The sequence below is a fragment of the Lepus europaeus genome, chromosome 8, assembly GCF_033115175.1.
Source record: "Lepus europaeus isolate LE1 chromosome 8, mLepTim1.pri, whole genome shotgun sequence".
NCBI classification, from domain to species: Eukaryota; Metazoa; Chordata; class Mammalia; order Lagomorpha; family Leporidae; genus Lepus; species Lepus europaeus.
In genome coordinates, this window is record NC_084834.1 from 92,167,922 (window position 1) to 92,193,464 (window position 25,543).

Consider the following 25,543-nt stretch of genomic DNA (forward strand, 5'->3'; position numbering starts at 1 on the left):
TTTTTAATTACCAGTCACAATCTAAAGGACTGGTATCAGGCTATAAGGTAGAGCCTAGTAACCAAAGACTGAATTCTCTGGTGGCCACTCATATAAACATATGTATGCAGGTATGTTCCCAATCACTCATTTACTTATACACACACACTTACACTCCTATTCCAGATTCTATCTTTACCGTGAATTCTCATTAACAGGTCAAGTGGCTTGTTTTCTACCTGTTCTACCTGCAGTATGGCCTAAAAAGATAATTTCCTTGCAGCACTTGTAGTTTCAGCTAGACTGACTCTAACCGCAGCACCATTCATACTAGTCTGTCCTAAGTAAAAGAAATGTCTGCCCGTCTACAGCCACATCACCCAGAATGTGCCCAATCTCGTCTGATCTTGGAAATGTCTGCCCTACTCTGAAACTTGGCCAGGCTCTCTCTTATCACAAATACAACAAACCTCTATCAAATCTTGAGATATAACAAACCTAAGCAAACTTACAGAATTTAGAAATAAAGCAATTAAACAAAGGAAAAAACTGTTTTTCAAATAAAATGCATTGGAAACTTTGTAACATAATACTATTGAAACAATAACACAATATACACGAGATTTTTGGACATTTACATGCCAAAATTCATATTTGATCATTAAACCAGAAAGAAAAAGACAATGATTACCTTACATTTGTATATCTCTCCTATTACAGCATATTGAAGTGATTGGTTCCCAAGACTTCTACCAGTAATTTTGGAGTACAAAAGAGATGAGGTACATCAGAACAATAAAACAGTATATAAAATATCTAGTCATGCAAATTAGTGGTTCTTTCGATCAATGTTGAATTTCTCATTATGAAACTTAACTACACTTTTAATTCCACTTAGGGCCAAAAATGGCATTCCAATCACTTTCCCCAAAGTCTAGTTGTTATTACTACCATGCTCTCATTAATTGTTCCTTCTACTGGCTTTCTCTACAACCTTGATCCCTAACTGAAAATCAAGCCATAAATGGGATAACCATGCATATAAGAAAAAACTAGTAAACAAATAGCCCAAGATTCAAGGGAAAAAGTCATGTATTTGCTGCAGGCTCCTTAGAAGCCAGGAGAGCTGCAGTAAGAATGAGTGCAAGGTGTGATAAAAAAAAAAAAACTCCAAATAGTGGCTAAGGGGAGACAATGAAACCTCAAAACAGATGTAACACTAACAACTACATTATTTGATAATTCTCTGCTCATACCTACAAGAGTATAACAGCTCTATGAATGAAAATATAGCTTCTTATCATCTTAATATTCAGCACACAAAGTACTCTTGCTGAATGAAAAAACATAGATTCAGATGGCTAATAAGTAACCGTTAAATGTATTCCATTTAATGTTAAATGTATTCCATTTCTTACTCAAAGAAAACAGATAATGTGAGTTCTAAGAAAATCTCTTTTTCCAAAAATGTTTCCCTGTTGGTCAATAAACACAACACAAACACGTCTCACATGGATTAATTTCATCTACTTGTACCCTTTTACTATGATTTTCCTCTATTCTATTTTTATATTCCTGTAACCCTTTCCTCAATTTAACATCATGTTTAATATTTATCTTTTAAAAATACATTCCACTGTGGCAAGTGTTTGACATGGCAGTTAAGATGCCACTTGGGACTCCCACATCCCATATGGCAGTGCTTAGGTTCACATGCTGGCTCTTCTCCCAGTTCCAACTTCCTGCCAATGTGCACCCTGGGAGACAACACATGATGATTCATGAAATTGGTTTTCTGTCACCCATGTGGGAGACCAGACTGAGTACCAGGCTCTTGGCTTTGGCCTGGCCTTCCCCTGGCTGTTGTGGCCATTTAAGGAGTGAACCAGCAAATGAAAGATCTGTGCCTCTCTTTCAAACAAAATGAATAAAAAAATCCATTTTACTATTTGTTTACTTTATTATGACTTCTAAATATTTCAGGCATCTGGGAATGAGTTATTGGCCAATATGTTTTTGTTGAAAATTGCTGTTCACAGACATGCTTCTTTGCTTTGCAACGGAAGTCCCAGTGAGTTGAATAGATTACCTGACAGAAAAATAATAATTATAGTTTTTAAATACAACTCTAACAAGCCAAAGCATTCTCTACCAATATGGATATTTTACCATATTCAAAAACTTTTATAAAAATAAGACTTTTTTTATTGAGCCCTTAACAATAAGAGATGATAAAATGCAAAAGGGTAACTCAAAGCCAGTGCCTAGTACAGAATGCTGCTACTTAAAAGGATGAGGTAAATCCATACATATATTAATGTACCCAATACAATATGTAAAAACAATTCTAAACTTTAGTGAAGCCCAAGAAATCTCACATGGAGGTGATTAATATTTACAAGCCATACTTATTAAATAACACCCTTCCCATTAAAATAGTGCTTGCTAAACAAGATTTTAATTGGGCTGCAATGACACTTTGTCAAATGATATCGGGATAAGCAAAGCCACCATTAAACCTTGCACTTAAGTGGGTATCAACAAGCAGTGTAGGAAGAAGAAAGACTAGACTATGAGAATCCTTTTAAAGATCTTTCAACAATGGCAAGCAGCAAAGTGGCTTATTTTTAGTGAAAATCTTAGTCAAGTTGAGAAGTCAAAGAGCATGAAAATCCAAAGAGAAAGCATAATAAGCTTTCTAAGAAAGACAGAATACTCTTTTCCAAGTTATGATTAAAGATCACTAATACTGTAATCTCAGAAAAGTAACAAATTCTTCCCCTCCTACACTGACCCCACAACACAAACACGTGTCAGTGACAGTAGTGACCTTAATGCATTTTTAGCAGCAGCCATGTCTTGATCGTCTCTCCCGCACCCTCCTGAAGTATAAACATCTATGTCAACCCACGTGGTGGTTACGCAACCTAAGACAAGCTGGGAATCACAGGATTTATTTACTCTGGTGACTCAGATGAAAATCTAGGTCTCTGTGGAAAAGGAGGTGGAGAACACAAATGAATGTTATGACATCATTTATTAATATTATTTATTATACAACTAAAGCAAACTCAAAGGACTTTCTGCTCTTTATAGGTTTGATGGAGCAACTAGCTTTCAGAATGCTTCAGGTCTGACTACGTACAATAGAACATATGCTATACAAAATTATATGAGGCAGAAGAATACTCCTTTACAGAGAACTCTATTTTCTCTACCTCTTTCTCTCCTTTCCCTCCTCGTGCTCTTTTCCCACATCACATCTTCCTTTCCCATCTTCCCCACTATTCTTGCAGCTTGCCTCTGATAGTTACCCTTCTGTAAGGCTGAACTCCATGACATTAAGAAAAAAATTTAATATTATTTCACTCAGATAATAGAAATACTTTAAACACTAGAACTTCAAAAATAATAAAACATTAATAAACCAATTATCATCTTGATAATTGCCTGCGTCGTGGCATAGTGGGTAAAGCTACCACCTGCAATGCCAACATGCCATATAGGCACTGGTTCAAGTCCCTGCTGCTCTACTTCCAACCCAACTCTCTGTTATGGCCTGGGAAAGCAGTAGAAAATGCCCAAGTCCTTGGCACCTGCACCCAGTGGTAGACCCAGAAGGAGCTCCTGGCTCCTGGCTTCGGATCGGCGCAGCTCCAGCCATTGAAGCCAACTGGGGGAGTGAACCAAAGGATGGAAGACCTCTCTCTCTCTCTCTTCCTTTCTCTCTCTCTCTCTCTGCAACTCTGACTTTCAAATAAATAAAAAGCCTAAAAATAAAAAAACAAAAACAAAAGATAACTCCTGGGGTAGACATTGTGGTTCAGTAGGTTAAGCAGTATATGGAATGCCCACTTCCCATATCAGAGTGCTTGGGGTCCAGTCCTACCTCTGCTTCTGATCCAGCTTCTGTTGATATGCACCCTAAGGGGCAGCAGATGGACCAAGTACCTGGATCTCTGCCACTCAGATGGTGACCTACATGGAGACTGAGAACTCTCTCTCTTCTCTCTGTTGCTTGTCTTTTGAATAAAAACAAACTTCAAAGGAAGATAACTCATGCAACTTAATTCTAAATTTATCAAACTAAATGAAATTTATAAAGCACATATATCATCAACTTAACAGATGAAATTATCTTTTAAAAGAATACATGGTGCTGTGGTGTAGCAGGTAAAGCCGCCGCCTGTGGTGCCAGCTTCTCATATGGGCGCTGATTCAAGTTTCAGCTGCTCCACTTCCAATCCAGCTCTCTGCTATGGCCTGGAAAACCAGTGGAAGATGGTCCAAGTCCTTGGGCCCCTGCACCCTCGTGGGAAACCTGGAAGAAACTCCTGGCTCCTAGCTTCAGATCAGCCCAGCTGTGGCCATTGTGGCCATTTGGGAAGTGAACCAGCAGATGTAAGACTTCTCTCTCTCTCTGCCTCTTTGTAACTCAGCCATTCAAATAAATAAATAAATCTTAAGGAAAATACATGGCAGACCGGTGTAACCATTACGGGAACCAGTATGGAGGCCCCTAAAAAATTAAAAAGAGTTACCTTATGATCCAGCAATCCTTCTTCTGGGTATATAACCAAATGAAATGAAACCATCACATAATGAAGATATTTGCACACCCATGTTTATTGCAGCACTATCCCCAATTGCAAGAAATGGAAATAATCTTAGTGTTGACCAACTGATAAATGGATAAAATAGATAGAATATATGTGCTCTTCTATATATGTGTGTGTGTGTGTGTGCATAATGAAATACTATTCAGCCATAAAAAGGAGAAATCCTGCCACCTGCTACAACATGGATAACCTGGAGGACATTATGGTAAGTGAAATAAACCAGATGCAGAAAGAAAAATACTGTAGGGATTCTACTTTTATGTGGAATCAAAGAAAAAAAATCAAATACACAGAAATAGAAAATAAAACAGTGGTTACCAGAGACAGGGCAGAGGAGAGGAAGTGGGGAGAAGTATTTGAAGGATGCAGAGTAGCAGACATGGAAGATGAACAAGTCGAAAGATATGATGTACAACATAATATTTAGTAGTGCATACTGTATTAGGATTTTGGCTAAAAGAGACTATAACAGGTTTTAGGCAGGATTTGGGGAAAGGATGGGTAATTGAGATGATGGATATGTTGTTTCACTGTAGTTACCCTTTAATTTTATATATGTGTGTCATAACATCATGTATATCTTAAATATTCACAATAAAATTTATACTTTAACAAAGAATACATGCCATGGAAATCCTATTTCATACAATTTTTATGTAAAATTGTATCAGGAGCAAGGTTTTCATGTTGGAAGCATGATTTTGGTCTTCACCTAAGTATTTTATTTATTTCTTATCCATTTTGTCATTAATTAAATATTAAATTAAGGCTAAGTTCTTTCCCAAGAAACCTCTTATGATTCACTAGTAAAGTAATTGATTTAATAATTTTCTGTAATTTTTAAATAAGTAAATTGCACAATTTTCCCCAAGATAATTATATCACCCCCCCTGACATTCCAAATGTCATCATAGGGTTGATCACTTCAACCAAAAGTAATCTTTCTACTCATTAAGTGTGGAGATTCTATACCATTCAGATGAATTACATACTATTTTACTTATACATTTACCTTATCCCAACCATTATAAAGTTATTGAGGGAAGAACTACCTATATCTTTTTTTAAAAAATTTATCTTTTTTTTTTTTTTAAATCAGAGCAATGGGGATGGGGAGGGGAGAGAATAAGTGAGAGAGATCAATCTTCCATCTGCTGTCCACTCCCTAGATGGCCACAAAGGCCAGTGCTGAGCCAGGTTGAAGCCAGGAGCCAGGCGCTTCATCTGGGTCTCCCACATGGGTTGAAGTGGCCCAAAGACTTGGCCATGTTCTGCTGCTTTTCCAGGCCATTATCAGGGAGCTGGATCAGAAGTGGAACAGCTGGGACACAAACCATTGCCCATAAGCGATGCCAGCGTTGCAAGTGGTAGCTTTACCCACTATACCACAACACCAGCCCCAGAACTACCCATACCTTAAGGATCCATGTATATTTCCCAAAATATCCAGCACAGTACATAATGGTTTTTTTTAAAAAATATTTATTTTTCAGATACTTGAAAGGCACAGTGACAGAGAGAGAGAGAGAGAACTTTCATCACTGGTTTACTTTCCAAAACGCCCACAACAGCTAGGGTTGGGCCAGGCCAAAGGCTGGGGCTCAGAACTCCATGTGGGTTGCAGGGACCTGAGCACTTGAGCTATCATTTGCTGCCTCCCAGGAAGTATCAAGCCGGAAGCTGAATGGGAAGCAGAGGTGCTGGAACTTAAACTGGCACTCTTACACGGGATATGACATCCCAAGTGAAGGCTTAACTTGCTGTACCACAATGCCCATCCCTCCCAATAAAATATTTAATAATATTTAGAAACAAATTTAAAATTATTACTATATAATGTAGCAACTCTTCAGAGTGTTTTTATGAGGGATCATTTTGGGAAATAAGAACTAGGTGGGAAGTTTAATTCCTTACATTTGATCTAATTTAATCAATATTCATTACACAAATAAATCAAACTGAATAAAATTATTAGGCAATCAATACACAATGATTATTCTAAAAGTTACTAATGCAGAGTTTATTTTTATGTCATCTTCCTTTACTTAACTATGGCATTTATTATCTAAATCACCCAATTCTGTGTTTTAATAAGCATGTGGAAAGCACTTAGATTTTAGAGTCACAGAGACCCAGTCATTAATCAGGGAAATCTGATTATAAATTTACCTCTAAGTATTCCTAGGGTGAAGAGAAAAAAAAAGAAACACAATAAAACATGCATTATCATTCTTTCACTCCACAGCAAAGAGTTTCAGAATTCCTAAGAATGATAGTAAACACTTATTTTCTTAAGACTTACATAATTCTCGGACAACATGATTTTCTATGTACATCTATTCAACAAATGTTTATTGAAGACCAATTGCCTACCTATTTTATGCATTTAAGAGACAATAAAATTCACTAAAATATATTGTGCAATACATGGTAATGTGCTATGGCTATTTATTTAGCCACAATGTAAACACTCCTTCTAATGTATCAAAATTCCCTCTATATTCAACACAATGATAGCAGATGTTTAGTAAATATTCCTTGACTACTCAATAATTCTTTCTTTATATTCTGTTAATGTTAATAATAAAGTTTCCAGTAAGTGAATATAGTAGTGATTAAACAATGAAATCTAGCAAAGAGGAATTAAGAAGAATGCAATGTAATTAAAAATTTTACATTTACTATGTCCACGACTGTGATGGAACTACCAAGTGGAAAACAATCATTCACTTGCATAATTACCTACCACTGTTTTATATAGGAAATACAGAGAAGACACACCCTTGGTCTACTGCCTACAGAAATAAGGTACAGGACTTATATTTGTACACACCAACTTCTTCACACTTTGGAGAGCACAAAAATATCAATATTCTTGTATTTGCCAACATTTTTCAAAATAAATAAGATCAGGGCAGGTACTTGGTTTACATACAATGAAGACACTTATGTCTCATATGGGAGATTCTCAATTCAATGCTGGCCTACACTTTCTGACTACAGCTGTCTGCTAATGCAGACCCTGAGAGGCAGCAAGTGATGGCTCAAGTAACTGGGTTCCTGCCACCCATGAAGGAGATGTGGATTAAGTTCCTGGATCCCAGCTCTCAGCTTTGGTTCTAGTCCAGGACCACTGCAGGCATTTGGAAAGTGAACCTGTGGATGGGAACACTCTTTTTCACCCTCTGTTTCTTTCTCTCTCTCTCTCTCTCTCTCTCTCTCTCTCTCCAATAAATACTTCAAAAATAGTGAGATCACAATATTTTTAGTAATAAAATATAAACCAATCATTGTACTATGATTATATAAGACATTACCATTGGGGTGAAGGGTACAAGGGACTGTACCATTTTTACAAATTCCTGTGAGTTTATAATTACTACAAAATTAGGGGTCGAAGTTGTGGCATAGTGGTTAAGCCACCGCCTGTGCAAAGCCTGCTCATATTAGCATTGCATCCCCACTGCTCCACTTCCTATCCAGCTTCCCGCTTATGCACCTGGGAAGGCAGCAGAAAATGGCCAGAATATTTGAGGCCCTGCCATTCACATGGCATCTACCACTCAAAGATGGAGTTCCAGACTCCTGGCTTCAGCCTAGTTCAGCCCTAGCCATTGTGGCCATCTGGGGAGTGAACCAACAGATGGAAGCTCTCTCTCTCTTTCCCTCTCTTTGTAACTCTGCCTTTCAAATAAAAATATATGGATTTTTTAAAAAAACAACTTCAAAATTAAAAACAAGTCAGTAAGATGACAGTTTTAATAATTCTAAGAGAAATTAAAACAGGTTAAGTTGTTTTTCTAAACTCAAACACTTAAAATGTACTAACTAATTTGAATATTTTAAGAAAATATCTATGGGAATTCTCTTTAAAATGTTGAGTCCTATGCACAACAATTAATCATCCTCCTAAGTTATGCAATTTGTAAAGTAAAATTGATGTGTGTAGATGTTTTACTTAGTGCAAGACAATATATGGATTAGTTAGTTGCCCCTCCTGAAAAAAAATAGCAGATAATACAAAATAATAAGAGCATGACTTTTTAGTAAACCACATAACAGCTCTAAATCAGAGTCTTATTTCTTTTAGGCTAATATTAAATACATTGGCTTCCTTTAAGTCCATGCTGGCTGCAGAACTAAAGCTAGGAGGAAACATTATACAGGAAGAGGAAGCTGGAACTGGTATGAGAAATGCAGCCAACTCATCAAGTGTTGATCACATCCCTATTACAACATGTCAAAAATCACCCTGTCACACGATCACCACTCACCACTCACAGTGGTACCAAGGGCTTAAGAACTGAGGAAAGCTAAAAGAATTCACATCAGAGGCAACTGTCACCGTCACCTCAAGGATCTGGAGTAGAAAGTAGCTGAAAAACCAGAAGCCAGACAGGCCAGCTTGCCTGCCCAAAGGAACACAGCTCTGTGGCAGAGGTGGAGCAAGAATGTTTCAATTTCTGGGCCTCTGGCGTGCCATTAAAAATATATACTAATCATTTATAACCTATATTAGCCCATACTCAAAAGAATCAATCAATCAATCAATCATAATTTTTTTTTAAATTCCTGATCATTTGGTAGTCTTGTAAGCTCTAAAGAACTTGTACAATTTTAAATCTATCTTGGTTTCACATGTATATAGATGATTTAAAGTTTCTAACCTATGCTTAACAATCTTACCAAAACATGTAATCACAATACCTTGTCAGTCCCCTTTACTAAGCAAGGATGCAGTTTTCTTAAAGCTTCAAAGCATTTGTAGTGGATCAGCATAATGACACAAAGGTTATCTCAGAACACTCTGAAATCTCAGGCTTACTAAAGTACTTCAGCAACCATAGTGTTCTCTTTTTTCTGGAAAATCACAAACAAAAAACGATATATTAAACTTAAAATAATGAATACTGGGTTAGATCATATACTAAACACAAATACAGAGAGGTGGCAAAAGTTTAAAACACTCCGCCTTGCGGCGCCGGCACACCGGGTTCTAGTCCCGGTCGGGGCACCGATCCTGTCCCGGTTGCCCCTCTTCCAGGCCAGCTCTCTGCTGTGGCCAGGGAGTGCAGTGAAGGATGGCCCGAGTCCTTGGGCCCTGCACCCCATGGGAGACCAGGAGAAGCACCTGGCTCCTGCCATCGGATCAGCGCAGAGCGCCGGCCGCAGCGCGCCTACCGCGGCGGCCATTGGAGGGTGAACCAACGGCAAAAGGAAGACCTTTCTCTCTGTCTCTCTCTCACTGTCCACTCTGCCTGTCAAAAAAAAAAAAAAAGTTTAAAACAAAAAACTTCATAGGAAAAAACTTAAACCTAAGAAATTCATTTCTTGAGGGGCAGGTCTCTGACACAGCAGTTAAGACACTGCTTAGGACATGTGCATCCCATTTTGGAGTTCCTATGTTCAAGTCCCAAGCTCCACAGCTTGTTCTAACTTCCTGCTAATGCCGTAAAACCAAGGCCTTAAAACTCAACTCAAAGAAAACCCTCAGCATTTTAGTGAAATTACAATTACACTTTAGTTGGTAAAAATCTATATAGTAGCCAGTGCCGCGGCTCACTAGGCTAACCCTCCACCTGCGGCGCTGGCACCCCGGGTTCTAGTCCTGGTTGGGGCGCCGGTTCTGTCCCGGTTGCTCCTCTTCCAGTCCAGCTCTCTGCTGTGGCCCGGGAGAGCAGTGGAGGATGGCCCAGGTCCTTGGGCCCTGCACCCACATGGGAAATCAGGAGGAAACACCTGGCTCCTGGCTTTGGATCGGCGCAGCACGCCGGCTGCGAGGTTGGGGGTAAACCAACGGAAAAGGAAGACCTTTGTCTCTGTCTCTCTCTCTCTCACTGTCTAACTCTGCCTGTCAAAAAAAAAAAAAAATCTATATAGTGGTTAAATTTTATTTGTAAAATATACAAACTACTTCATAAAGCGAAAACAACTACAGGGAATATCATCACTAGATTCGTTACAAAACTATGGAAGATCAAAAATCCAATATTTATGATCCACTATACAAAATCTATTGAACAGCAATTTTTGGATAAATAAAATTGGAAAGGAAAATGACTTTTCTCACTAACAAACTAAATGTTTCACCTTGTTTTATAGCTTCTGCACACACAGTATTTAGGATCACCCAATGTCCTTCCATGGCAGGCTCAAAGACATGTAGATCCTGAGGATTCAGACATGATGTAGAAGCCTGAGATGTAAGGACTGGTGATACAGAGTCACTGGTAACAGTTCCATGTCTACATTGACACTCACGTCCCAGCGTTGAAATGTCTAGGCTCAGGCCTGGCACCTCTAGACTCCAAAAACCCCAAATCTTGGTGGAGGCATTCAGACAAGCACTTAAGATGCTCCTGTTCCTCTTTGGAGTACTTAGGTTCCATTCCCAGCTCTGCCACTTGATTTCAGTTCCTGCTAATGCAGAACTTGGGAAGCGGTACTGATGGCACAAGTAACTGGGTTCCTGCCACCCACATGGGAGTCCTGGATTGAGTTTCCATGTCCCAGTTCTCAGCTCTAAGCTTTGGCGCCAGTCCAGGAGCCATTGTGAGCATTTTGGGGAGTGAACCAGCAGATGGGAGCTCTCTCTACCTACCTCTCTCTACTTCTCAAGTAAATAAATGAGGGCGCCGTGGTTTAACAGGCTAATCCTCCGCCTTGCGGCACTGGCACACCGGGTTCTAGTCCCAGTTGGGGCGCCGGATTCTATCCCGGTTGCCCCTCTTCCAGGCCAGTTCTCTGCTATGGCCCGGGAAGGCAGTGGAGGATGGCCCAAGTCCTTGGGCCCTGCACCCGCATGGGAGACCAGGAGAAGCACCTGGCTCCTGGCTTCGGATCAGCGAGATGCGCCAGCCGCAGCGGCCATTGGAGGGTGAACCAATGGCAAAAGGAAGACCTTTCTCTCTGTCTCTCTCTCACTATCCACTCTGTCAAAAAATAAATAAATAAATAAATACTTCCAAAAAAGAACAGAACTCTGCACTAGTACAGTCATGTAAATAGACTTGTAAACCTTCAATCAAATCAAACACACTGAGAAATACCATCAACTTTGTTTCTTGTGACTTTACTCTGTGGGACTTGTGTTTCAGTTGTTTACAGGAGTGATAACATAGGCCTGACAGTGTTTTGCTTATTAGATTTAGGGGCCCAGTAATACATTAGCCTCAAAAAATTACCAACAGAGGAAAACAGAAACATGAATGAGGCAAAACTTTCTGCAATGAACCCTACCCATTTATCCTGGAAACAAATCACTCTTATATTTCCTTGCTGCTATATTACTCTATCAGTATAGTTATTTATGGAGATGCATGAATTTCTTAAGTATGTATTTGGCACTTTTTGAACAGGTGATTAGCAGAGGGATAACGTTACTGGGAAACATTTAAAGGATTCTTGGGAAAGTCTGCCCATAGGCTTTGTGGGAGCAGAGAAGAGTATACAAAGTTGGCACAAAAATGTGCATTCATTCACCAAGTGTTTATACTAAGCACCAATTACGCCCTGTCCATATGAGCCAGCAGTCACCATTCAGCAGTGGTTGTTCCTATCTCCCACCCAGTTTTCAGCAACTCATCCCATGTTCAGCAATCCTGTAATTCAACAAACATTGATTCAATAAAATAGGAATTCAGAAGTTAAGAAAAAAAAAATATCTAGGCCTGACCCTCCATAACCTTAGCTTTGGGATGACAGACAAACAAATTAACTACTAAGTATTACAACAGGGTTACAACAGAGTGTCAGGGGAACACAGGGGCGGGATGACCAAGCATTAGTCCAGGTAGAACAAAAGTCTCAGGGCAGCAGATGGTTGCAAATTAGAAACTTCAAGGAGACAGGAATGCATTTCTGGCTATGTAGAGATGCAACCTCAGCTCAAACTCTCTGAGCTCCTTAGTCAAAAAACATGGACAGCCATGCATCTACCACTCTAACCTCACCTCTCACCCCCTCCAGTGAACCCCTTACTCTTCTCTAAACATTTCAAGTAACCTCCTGCTTCTGGACCTTGGCACCTCCTTTCTCTCAGATCTATGATTCTTACTCCCTCAACTGCTTCATATCTCTGCATAAATCATTTTAGCAGAGAAGCCTTCACTTACAGCCTCCATAAATGCCAATCTCACCCACGCTTCAGCACCCTAGTATTCCCTTAACCTCCATACTCAGTCATGTTTATCCATGGTACTTAAACCCCTTTGAAGGTACAGTGTAACTGACAGTTATTCTCCCAATAATAACACAAGACAGAATGTATTATATACTGTAACACTGACAGTTATTGTCAGTTATATGACAATAGTTTACACTTGTTATTTATCCTCTCCTTCCTGACTAGACTTGAAGCTCTTCATACAGCTCTATCACCTAGCACAGTGCACAGCAGACATTCAAGTGAACAAACCAACAGTTGTCAAAGATGAGACTGGAGAAGCTGGAGCCAGGTTACATGGAGCTTTGTAGTGATTAAGACACCCACCCCCCTTGACCACCACCCCTGCTTTAGTGTTTTAGTGGTTCTTGGATAATGACATAACATGTATTTAAGAACTTTAAGAAGAAAAACCATAGGTTTCCATTTTTCAAACTTAAAAAAAAGAGAGAATAGAGAATTTATTTTAGGAAGAGTATGAGGGTAATCATTTAAAAAGCCACTGCAATACTCAGCAAAGAAATACAGGCCAAACATGAAGAGGGAGGCTGAATACAAGAAATACTTCGAAGATAAAAGCAATGGGACCTGAGGCTTAACTTGGATGTGGAACCTGAGGAATACAGAAGAGGATTATGACTATCAGACTTCAATCTAGAGTTGTGCTAAAGCCATTTACTCAGAGACAGGAGGAGGGAATGTATTTTGAGGGAAGGATCGTGAGTTAAGTTTTGGACATGCTGAAGCTGACATGCATGTGCAGCTCTCAGTATGTATGTCTAAATTAGCAGTTAGATTACATAAATCTAGAGCTCAGTAGTGAAGTTTGGCTGATTTTTAAAAAAATGAAAGTTAAAAATGCAATGTCTAATATTAAAATATAACAAATTTATTATTTTAAACCTTGTATTTAAATCAATGGCTTTCATGGCCGGTGGTATGGTGTAGCAGGTAAAGCTGCTGCCTGCAGTGCCGGCATCCCATATGGGCACTGGTTTGAGTCCCGGCTGCTCCACTTCCCATCCAGTTCTGTTATGGCCTGGGAAAGCAGTGAAGATAGCCCAAGTCCTTGGGCCCCGGCACCCACATGAGAGACCAGGAAGAAGCTCCTGGCTTTGGATCGGCGCAACTCCAGCTGTTGCAGCCAATCAGGAAGTGAACCAGTGGATAGAAGACCTCTCTCTCTCTCTCTCTCTCTGCCTCTCCGTCTCTCTCTGTGTAACTCTGACTTTCAAATAAATAAAGAAATCTTTAAAATAAATTAAAAAATGGCTTTCAAATATTTCATTGTTCCATGTGAAAAAATAAAAATCATCTTATATTCCAACATAAAATCAGTGCTCCAAATGTCAATATTTACTACACATTATTATATAAGAAACAAAACTTAAAAAACTTGGTGGCAGAAAAAAAATAAAATATACTTAGAAATATGTGCCATTAAGTGAGAATCAGCCTAAGGACTAAAAAATTAAGTACTGAAGCCAGTGCTGTGGCATAGTGGGCCGGGCCTCCACCTGCGGTACTGGCATCCCATATGGGCGCTGGTTCCAATCTCAGCTGCTCCACTTCCTATCCAGCTCTCTGCTATGTCCTGGGAAAGCAGTGGAACATGGCCCAGGTCCTTGGGCCCCTGCACCCATATGGGAGACCTGGAAGAAGCTCCTGGCTCCTAGTTTCAGATCAGCCCAGCTTTGACTATCGCGGCCATTTAAGGAGTGAACCAGCAGATAGAAGACCTTTCCCTCTGTCTCTCCTCTCTGTCTGTAACTCTGCCTCTCAAATAAATATAAAAAAATTTAAAAATAAAAAAGTATTTAAAAAGTAATACTGAAATCCTTAATGCTTCTTACAAGATCTAAGGATGTATTCAAAGGCCGTATGGTTAAGTTGTTTCAGTCTAGGAATATCAGAAAAAAACAAACTTGCAGGTTTCTCTGTTTTTGCCCCAGTTATACTCCCCCTTTAAGCTTCCTAAATATAAATGAGATTGGGCGGTGGGGCAACAATATAGGAGTCAGAGGCCTTTGTTATTTGAAAACAATATTCCTAACATGTTTACTATTCAGGTTTTCTCTCACCTCTGGATGACTGGATATTTTGTTGATATTCCACTATCATTCTGCCTGACTTCTTCAACTCCACATGTCAGCACAGACACTGCTTCTCCCAGGAGTCCTGCCAAGCATCAAGTCTGAGTTTCCATGCCCACCCTGCCTCTACTCCATGTGCACCTGTAGCTGCAATACCTCATTTCTTCACTAACCTTCTCAGTGGCCTCTTCCACTCAACTGTAGGCTCTGTTATGACAGGACTTTGCAGGCCACTTGCACAAATAAGGAGGTTTATATAAACAACTCTTATTACAGGGTACTTAAATAAGGACTATAGCTATTCTTATTTATAATCAACACAGCTACTTATAAGGTCATTCCTCTAAATATTGTATTTTTTTCTTTTTTCAAGATTTATTTACCTATTTGAGAGGCAGTGTCACAGAGACAGGGAGGGAGGGAGAGAGGGAGGGAGGGAGAAAGTCTTCCATTCACTGGTTCACTCCCCAAATGGACGCGATAGTTGGAGCTGAGCCGATCTGAAGCCAGGAGCCAGGAGCTTCTTCTGGGTCTCCCACATGGGTGAAGGGGCCCAAACACTTGGGCCATCTTCCACTTCTTTTCCAGACCATAAGCAGAAAGTTGGTTGGAAGAGAAGCAGCCAGGACAGGAACTGGTGACCATATAGGGTGCCAGTGCCACATGCCGAGCCTTAACCTACTACAGCACAGGGCCAGCCCCTAAATGTTGTATTTCATAACAACTTTCTAAGCAATCATATATTATTTTACAGGCCAATACAGTATTTCACTATTCAATATTAAATTTTTGATGGGATATATGTAATTTACTCACTTAATTACAGAAAAAGAAATTCTGAAGTTAAGATTTCAATATTGTGGCTTCAGAAAGAGGAACAATCGATTTAACAATCTTTAAGACTTTCAAATAAAAAATAGTTGAGTCAGTTTATAAAACTGATAAAACCTCTTCAAAGCAAAGTATCAGTATATAGGTATCAACACAGAATTTTCTTTTTCCAATAAGACCAAGTAAAATCTGAAGAAATGCTTTATAGCAATTCAAGAATTTTTTTAACTCTAAATTTTTCTAAAACAAGTTTTATATACCTAAATTTTAACAAAAAATTGTTAATAGCTAAGCACTAGAAAAATTTCCTGATGATTCCTTTACAAAAATTAATTTTAATAAGAATGGCAAACGTACAGTAGAAACTCAAACAATATCCTTTAAGAGCTATAGCCTTCATTGTGAGGTCATGAGTAAAAACCAAGCCAACAAAAAATTTCTTAGAAATGTCTATCACAGTGCAGTGGGTAAAGCTGCTGCCTGCAGCGCTGGCAACCATAGGGGCACCGGTTCAAGTTACAGCTGCTCCACTTCCAATCAGCTCCCTGCTAATACACCTGGGAAAGCAGTAAGGATGGCCCAAGTCCTTGGGCCCCTGCATCCATGTGAGAGACCTGGAAAAAGTTTTTGGCTTCAGACTAGCCCAGCCCCAGCCATTGCAGCCATTTGGGGAATGAACCAGCAGATGAAAGATCTTTCTCTGTCTCTCCTTCTCACTCTTCTAATTCTGCCTTTCAAGTAAAATAAATATTAAAAAAAAAAAAAAAAAAAGAAATGACTATCATAAGCTCCCTACATTAGTCTAAATACTGCTTAAAATGAGATGTTAAAAACATTAAAGGAGGCCACTAATACACATTAAACATAGCTAAAATGTTAATAAATGACAATAATACATGCTGACAAAGATATAGAGCAACTGGAACTCTCGCACATTGCTGAGAAGACTATCAAATGGTATAATCATTTTGGAAATCAGCTTGGCAGTTCAGTCAAAAGTTACTGATATTGATAAATATATACATCAAAGATCCAATAATCCCACTTCTAGGTATTCACTCAAGAAAACTGAAAACTTTTGTCCCTCATATAGACCTGTAGGCAAATGTTCAGTAGCTCTATTCATAATTGACCAAAACTGGGAACAACACAAATGTTCATCAATTCATGAATGGGTGAACAAAGTGTTGTACCTTGATACAAAGGAACAAAAAAGGGGAGCAAAACTCAGTGGCGTGCTAGATACCACTGTTAACTTTCGAGGAATTGTTGTGAGTTGGTTTAGATAGCTTAAAATAGCCCATAATGGGAATGGATTTTCTTGGATTCTTTTTGTTTTGTTTTTGAGAGCAAGTTGTTGAAACCTTTACTAGGATATTAATGAAAAATCTATGGACAATTGCAACAACTTAATGAATATCAAAATGTTTACATTAAGGGAAAGAAGACAAAAAGGCTGCACAAGCTGCATGATTCCACTTTCATAATATTCTACCAAAGACAAAATTATAAGGACATGAATTGGATTCATGGTTGCCAGAGGTTGCGGGTAGAGAGGGAACTGACTACAAAAGGGCTTGAGAACTTTTTGAAGTAATAGAAATGTCCTACCTCTTGACTGCAGTGAGATTACCCAGTTACACACAGCTGCAAAACTTCTACTGCATTTAAATTACGCCTTACTTACAAAAACTAAAGCACAAGGGGAGAGCATCAGTGGTGTCAAGGGTCAAGCCACTGTCCATGATACTGACTTCCCATATAGCAGCACCAATTTGATCCAGCTCTGTGAATTTGCTAATGTGCCTGGCAAAGCATCAGAAGATGGCCCAAGGACCTGGGCCCCTGAAACCCATGTGAGATACCAGGATGGAGTTTTTGGCTCCTGGCTTTGACTTGGCCCAGCCCTGGCTGTTGCAGTCATTTGGAGAGTGAACCAGTGGATGGAAGATCTCTCTGTAACTCTGATATCTCCCTCTCTCTCTCTCTTTGTTTCTGACTCTCTGTAACTCTGCCTCTCAAATTTTTGGTACAATTTCAATTTAGTCTCTTCCTCCTGGGAGTTCATGGCTCCCAAATCCCATGATACTGTGAAATGATAATCTCAAATACATTTTTCAATTCTAACATCAGTTACTCATTTTAACATCAATCAAATACAACCAATGACACGAAGTCTACTGTAGCCTGGCTGTCAGGCATGCTGACTCTGATTTCAGACAATCTGGATTCAAATGCTGACCCCACAGCGTATGCGTGACTCTGAAACAGTCTCACAAACTAGCTTTTTCCCCATCTGTAAATGGAATTGATATTGTCCTTGAATGAAAAAATAAGAAAAAAACTTCTATGTGCTAAACTCTCAATCATAAACACTTCTTAGACATACTTGGCAATGAATGCCATATATTATCAGATCTAGTCCTTAAGATTTTTAACCCTCCAAATACAGGAAATATACTCTTTAATTATGTATCCAGTGGTTCACAATCTTTTGTGGGGCCCCATCTTTCTGAGAATGTGGTGACTATGTTGATTCTCTATCTAGACTAAAAAAATAGGCTACATTCAGCATATGATTTCTAGGGATTCAAGGACCCTCTGAAGCACATGAAATTAACAACGCCTAAGGTAAACTCTTCAAACTGTAAAGGTGAGCAACAGAATTTAAGAATCTTCAAAGTAGAGAATCCAACAAATGTTAGAATAGTATACTTTTACTAATTTTTTACAGATTTTACTATCATTCCTAATTCACATCTCCTTTTTGAAGAAATTCTTAAGTTAGAACCCTATTTCTCACAGGAGTCAATTTCAACTCAGGAAAAGAAATTCATTAGAAAACCGTATTTCCAGCAGCTCGAGACAGAGTGGCTCAAAGTGTAACACATTCCACGAGTGCTCAAATATCATAGGAAGAGTTCTCAATCTACTACAATATTTATTTTTAAATGCAAAATCACACAAAGCTAATTCCTAAACATAAAGCCCAATAATAAAGTTTCATTTATCTTTTTAAAGTGGAATTTATTTTTTACTAAATCTGTGTAACAACACCACATTCTCTTTGGGCTTGGGTGTGTGTTTTTTATAATTCAGCATATTCTTGGTTCTGTTTTCTGCTATATTTACTTGCTATGATGCTTGATGGTAGAAATGAATTGTTCGAAACCTGTTTTTCTTTTTTTAATTGTTTGGTCTTCAGACTACATAATAACCAGTTGGCACTAACCAACTCATGCCCATTACTTAAAAATAGTTTGTCGTATGCATCAGCACCATTTCCCCACAGAAAACACTTAACCATTTTTAGGGTACTGGAAGTCCAAGCAAGGGTTCACATATATGGTAAACATCCTTTCTAGCTGGTTTTATCCGATAATTCCGTTGAAAGGAAGACCCAGTATCGTAGACCCCAAATTAATCAAAGAAACGCTGCACCTCAGGCTCAAACATCTGCCAGATGGCTTTTGGTCAAAAGGTCACATTTGCTTTTGAAACCCTGCTGTAACCGTGAATGTCTGCGATGCCATCACATCCCCCCGTCCACAGAACACGAGCATCGCTGGTCCCTGCCCTACGAGAAGGCTTCCAGCACAGGGCGTAGTAGCGGAGAGCCTGGAGAGGCCCGCAGCCCTGGAGACAGCGCCCGAGGGATGGAGGCCTCCCATGGCTGCGCCCGGGCGCAGGGGGCTCCGGGAACAGAGACCCCCCCCCCCCCACGGGATGCCGCGGAGGGGCCGGGCCCGACCCCCACGCCGGGGCGCCCAGGGTCGCCAGGTTACGCCCCCACTGCTAGCTGGAAGCTACCTCCAGCCATCTCCTCCCCGATCCCCCGAAACACCCCGGCTCTGCTCCCCGCCGCCCGCCGCCCGTGACCCCGACCCCACCGCCACGGCGCCCTCTCCAGGCCGCAGCAGAGGACGCGGGCCAGGCCGCCGGCTCCCGGGCAGCGCGGCCCCTGGGGAGGACAGCAGCTGGGCCGCGGCCTGTCTCCAGGGGCAGCAGGGGCAGGGCCGCGAGTGGGCAGCGCCTCCGCCCCGCACGAACAAAGCGGCCCCAGCGCGCGGGGCCTGGGCAGCGCCGCCTCTCCAGGGAGGCGCGGGGGAGGGGGCACTCACCGGAGGGGCGGCGGGCGGGCCTGGCCCCGCAGCGAGGACCGCGGCGCGCTGCCGACGGGGAAGGGGCGGCGGGGCCCGGGAGCCCCGCTGCTGGGGCCGGGGCCGCGGGGGCCGAGCTCGGTTCTGCGGCCGCGAGGTGCGAGAAGCGGTCCACTGGGGCGGGCAGCGGCGCTAGGCGGCCGGGGCAGCGTCGCCGCCGCCTGTCCCTTCTCCAGCGCCGGTCGCTGCTCGGCCGCGTCCTCCTCCTCGCTGGGTCCCCGCCGCCGCCGCCTCAGCCTCCGCGCTCCTCGGGCTCCTCCTCTCCATCAAGGCCGGGCCGACCCGCAGGGACCATCCCGGAAAGTGAGGGGTTGTTGCCGTCTCCCGCAGCTGTTGGTGGCCATCTTTAATCCTCCTCCTCCTCCTCCTCCTCCTGCTCTCTCCACCTCCCGCTGGCTGGCTGACTGACTGACTGGATCCTCCTCTTTCCTCTCCTGCTCCTCCTACCGCGCCGGCCGCAGAAATTGCAGCCTCTCTGCCTCTTCCCCCTCCAGTCTTTCCTTCCTCTTTCCTGACTTCCTTCCCGCTCCTCGCCTCCCGCGTTCGCCTCCCGCTCGGCGCCGCCGCCGTTCCCCTTCTGCAGGCGGCGGGCACTGGATTCTCTCCGCTCGAGTGTGGCCGCCGCCGGCTCTCGGGCCCCTCTCCCCCGCCTTCCCGGAGCACACACTCCCGCCGCTTTCCCTCCCGCACCCCCGCTGCCCCCTCCCCAGCTGTTTCTCACCCTCCTCAGCCCCAGGGTCTCCAGAGACTCAGCTGAGAAAGGACAAACCCGGGTTCCGCCTGCCCTCCCTCACCCTGCACCCATTTGCTGGATGCTGTCAGACGGAGGTGGAAAAAACGCAAGACCGCGCGTTCCTGTTACTCCCGCTGGAGTGCCAAGGGCTATACCACGCAGCTTTGAACTCCGTCGGGGTCTCCGCGGTGGCCGCCGTCCATTGTTGGCCCCCAGGAGCCGGAGAGCCCACTCTCCAGCACTGCCCTCCGTCCTTGACCTTCAGTCAGTGGCCTCACATGTTAGGTTTCCCTTTAACCTCCTGGAAAGGGCATTATTTAGACCTTTGCAATCCTAACAGTGTTTAGACCAGAACAGAAGTCTTAGGTAAACCTGGAACTGCTTAAGGGATCATCGGTTTGTCCCTCTGTTGTTTGTTCCTGCTCAGCCCAGGAGACAATTTGGGTCACGCTTCAGTCCTTGCAATGGGGACAAACCGAGTCAGCAGTTACGAATGTGCTCCCTGAGGCTTGGAGTGGGGAAGTGGAAATACCCTGGCTTTCACGACAAACTTGTTTTTCCTAACACTGCAGTCTACGCAAGTTTCAGGATTTCCGCTAACAAACATGAAGCGAGCTGGACTTGCTGTTGGCTTCTTTTTAAAGCCAGTTAGCCTCTGGGGTCGGACCCGTGTGTAATGATTTACCTGCTGCTGCCTGCCACAAAGTTCAGCACCACCGACCAAGGCAGCTGACATGATTCGTGAGCACTCTGGGGGTCCCAGTGTCTGCCTCTGTGGGGCACTGGCTCAAGGTTCACCTTGCCCTTCCAGAACAGCACCAGCTGTATGCAAAGGTTATCCCTTCAACAGGCCCAACACACGAACGTTTCAAAATACACTCATAGATTCTACCTCAACATGTGTAACTTACGTACAAATCTAAGATTCTGACATTACAAAAATCTGTTTTAAGGTTCCTTGAGGAAAAAAATAAGCCAAAACGAACCTAAGAATATATTCTAATAAAAATATCGTATCCTTGTGGGCAGAGCCTGGGGTAGAGGGCAGGATTCTGAGGACGTTTTTCTTTAATCCTCAGTAAGTAACCTGACCCCGGTTGGAGTCAAGATCTCAGTTGCCATCTTTCATTACCAGTAATTCTTCTGTATGAAATCAGCAACCTGTACCGTCGTAAATCCAAATACAGTCTTTGAGACGTGGTTTATGACCCATTCTGAAACAGCTGCTAAAGACAAGGCACCTGAATGGACTGTGTGCCTAGGTGAGCCCCTGGGTCAGCATTTCTGTTGTTTTTGCCTTCTATCCTTTTGGCCTTTTGGTGTTTATTCTTTATTTAGATTTTGTATTTCTTACCTCTCATACTAGTCAAAATTACCACAAGAATTCTTAGTTCTTCAATATTCACTATAAAATTGTATATTTGGAGAGGTATAATGAGTGTTAGGTAACATGAATGCCTACTGAGAAAACCTGGTTGACTTCTTTTAAACATTGTGACCATCGCACATCTTAAAAGGAAGGATTTCAGTTAAGTCCCAGGTTTCAGGACTATTGTTATTGTGATGTTATCTACACTGAAGGGAAGAAGAGTTTTACATTTTTTAAAAACGTTAATATTTCAATTATGAATTTTTTGTATTGAAACAATGTTTTGCAGTAAAGTTCATGGCTAGATCTAATGCAAATACAGCAGTTTCTTATGAGTGTCTTACAAACTGAAAATTTCACAAAGGTTTTTCAGTGATAGACACACACATACAAATGAAGCAAGCTTTTTTCTGTTTTACTGAAACCACATATAAGCATACGCACTACCTAATGACGAGAATGCAGAGAAATCAGACCCTTCACGTTTACTTTTGTGCAGCTCTGTTTCAGATCTGTCCTTAGTACAGCCCTTACCTCTGTCAGTCTTTGTTGCCGGCTAAGTGTAGTTTCTCTGTCATCTTAGAGTCCAAATATAAAGCAAAACAAAACAAATGGTCAGATCAGGATCTCCTGCAACATGATTATTGTTTCATGTTATTCACTCTCAGAGAAACTCCAGGTCCTCTATGAAACAAAGAATTGTGTTAAACTGGGAGAAACCCTTTGTGCAGAGGCCAGATGGAAAGAGATCTAGGCATGTGCAGCAAACTCCTCTGGGAATAGAGGAACAAGCATGAAGGGCTATTTCTAAACAGTTCTGCACCAGGAGCCTGGTTCCCAACTTACAATCCATGAATAAGGTGACTGTGAAGAATAATAAGAGGAGATTGTGACAAAAAAAAAAAAATAAGCAAAATCCACATTTTCTTTTAACATGATGGAAAATTCTGTGAATTTTCAGGAATAAACAAAGCATAACTTTAAATGAAAGAAGATGAATATAGAAGATTCTTCAAAAATATCAAAAAATCATAAAAAGAAAAAATAATAGAAAAGACCAACTTAGGAATACTGTTCAGATAAATCATATATATTCAATGTTTGTTATTTAAACAATTATTTCCTGTAAATATTGCTTTAACACTAAAGAAGTGATCATTTAAAATTTAACAAGTGAAATCATCCCAGGGATATGCAAAATTATAGCATTTTAAGATATTTGTTACCAGAACACAGAGTGCTAAGTGATGCCGAATACAAAAATTTAATTGATATTATTTTCAAACTACTAAACTATTATATTTAAAATATATTTCCATCTTCCCAGTCTATTAGATACAACAATAGAATTACCATATTGTTTTTTCTTGTTTGAAAGAACCAGATGGAAAAGAAACTAGGCAAGCAAATGAAAGTCTCTGGGGACTCTCTGGGAATTGAATGTCCATAAAAACCTTATTATAGACAAGTACATGGTCTTGGGTAAATGCTCAGTTTCAGTCCCATAATCTGTGTTCTTTAGAAAAAAAATTAATATTTCTGTCCCACATCTTCCTTTAAAATATCAAGTGAATAATGACCAGTCATGTTTATCTACAGTGATAGGGATTTAGTGTCATTCTTCACTCTTCAATTTAGAGATCTCCTTATAATTAACTGATGAGCTGTCCCCAAGACAGTGCCATTTATAGTCATTACTGCACTCTAACTGGGGAGAAAAGCTTTTAGAAAGTCCCAATTAGAGACTTTTTTTGTTGTTCTTTCTCTTTTAAAATTTCTATTTATTTGAAAGACTGAGAGACAGATGACACAGAGTTTTCTGATCTGCTGGTTCACACCCCAAAATCTCCCAACAGCTGGGGGCTGGGACAGGCCCAAACCAGAAGCCTGAACTCAGTCTCAGTCTCTCACATGGGTGGTAAGGACCCAAGTACTTGAGCTATCATGTACTGCTTCTCAGGGTATGGATTAACAGGAAGCTGGAACGGGGACCAGAGCCAAGGTTTGAACCTAGGCACTTTACTATAGGATATGGGCCATCACAGGTGGCATCTTAACCATGGCACCAAATGCCTCTACTTGTAAGTACATTCCAGAAAGGTACTGCAGCATTGTTTTTTGTTTGTTTGTTTTTGAAGCTTGGTATTTTACTTTGCTTGCATTTATGCTTAAGTAAATAACACAAGATAAAGCTTTAAATTTCTAAGAGTAAAAGGGCCACATAAGAAAATGGAATAATACAATGTTTGCTCTTGCTAATTGTAATGATCAGTATTATAGAAAGAGCATTTTTTGAAGACTTCATTGTTAATGATTATTTCTACTTCAAGTTGAAGGTTCTCTTGATTTTCAGTGTTCTCTTGATTTTCAGAACCTTTTTAAAATCAATATCTACTATGTGGTTTTTTTTCCACCAGTTAAATATAAAATTGTATACCTATAGTAGTAGAGTATAATGCTACTTATAGTTTACCTATGGTAATACCGTAGGTCATTTAGTGCATACTTTGTTTCACTAAACTATGTTATCTGTGTCATCAGAATGTAACCTGGATCTCCTGATCTAGTCTCAAGTCCAAAAACTTCAGAGTTGAAAGGGTCCATCTTAGGGAGAGGACTGAAGCCAAGGATACTTAACTGTTTCCCATTAGTTTAAATACAATTTAAACTTTATTTCCAGAATTATTGTTTAGCATTGACATTTTTAAATAGAAAAAGCAAAGGAATAAATTAAGATAAACTCAGGTTTCCAGTTTATAAAAATGAGAATAATTGTTTGCAAATAAAAAAGAAATTGAAAAAGAGTTAAAAATTTAGGTTGAGGCATTGTGTTGAGCAGGTTGGGGCACCCACTGCTTGGGATTCACCCATCTCATAACAAAGAGCGTAGTTTGAGTGGCAGCTGCTCCATGCTTCTGATCTGCCTTCCTGGCAGTGTGACTTGGAAGCAGAAGATGGCCCAAATACTTTGGTTCTTGAACCCACGCGGGAGGCCTGGTTGGAATTCCTGGCTCCCTGCTTAGCCCTGGATGTTGAGGGCATTTGGGACTAAACTAGCAGATGGAAGATCTCTCTCTTGCTCTTTCTGGCTCTTTCCCTGTCTTTCCTTCACTGTACCCTCCTGTCACTCTGCTTTTCAATTAAATAAATCTCTCAAAAGAGAAAAAGTTTAAGTTGACTAAATATGTGTAACATTTTTATATAAAAATCTGCTCTTCTATAATATTCATTCATGGGTCAAAGACTATAAAATTACTTTCAAAAATTTTATGTTATTTTATGGATTGAATGAAAATTCTGAGTCCTACGCAACACGGCCATTAGCTAAATAAGGTAAAATACTGCCATCTGCTGATCAGAATGAAAACATTACTCTTTGACACATCTGACACACATAAATCTGACACAAATAAATAGCAAGATACACTACTAATTTAGCGCATTTGTCTTTTAATCATGTTGAAAAACACTAGGCTGAGTGATGTAAAATTAATCAGTTGCCGGTATGTAGGTTTAGGACTGTATGCTAGGACTAGCATGTGGCTGTAGTTAGCACTGACAACAAAGCAACAGTTAAATTTTATCTGACCATGTC

At 40.8% G+C, this 25,543-nt stretch overlaps 1 protein-coding gene and 1 pseudogene across 7 annotated transcripts in view; one reads left to right on the forward strand and one right to left on the reverse strand.

Moving 5' to 3' along the window:
- WDFY3 (WD repeat and FYVE domain containing 3) overlaps positions 1–19,878 on the reverse strand; it is a 309,773-nt gene extending 289,895 nt beyond the window's left edge. For 6 of the 7 annotated variants that reach the window (XM_062198528.1, XM_062198527.1, XM_062198530.1 and 3 more), the window contains exon 1: positions 19,808–19,878. The gene's annotated coding sequence lies outside the window, so the exon portion shown is untranslated. The remainder of the gene's footprint in view (positions 1–19,807) is intronic. The other variant, XM_062198526.1, reaches the window with a different exon arrangement.
- Positions 19,879–21,726: 1,848 nt separating this feature from the next.
- LOC133765322 (splicing factor 3A subunit 2-like) overlaps positions 21,727–25,543 on the forward strand; it is a 35,697-nt pseudogene continuing 31,880 nt past the window's right edge.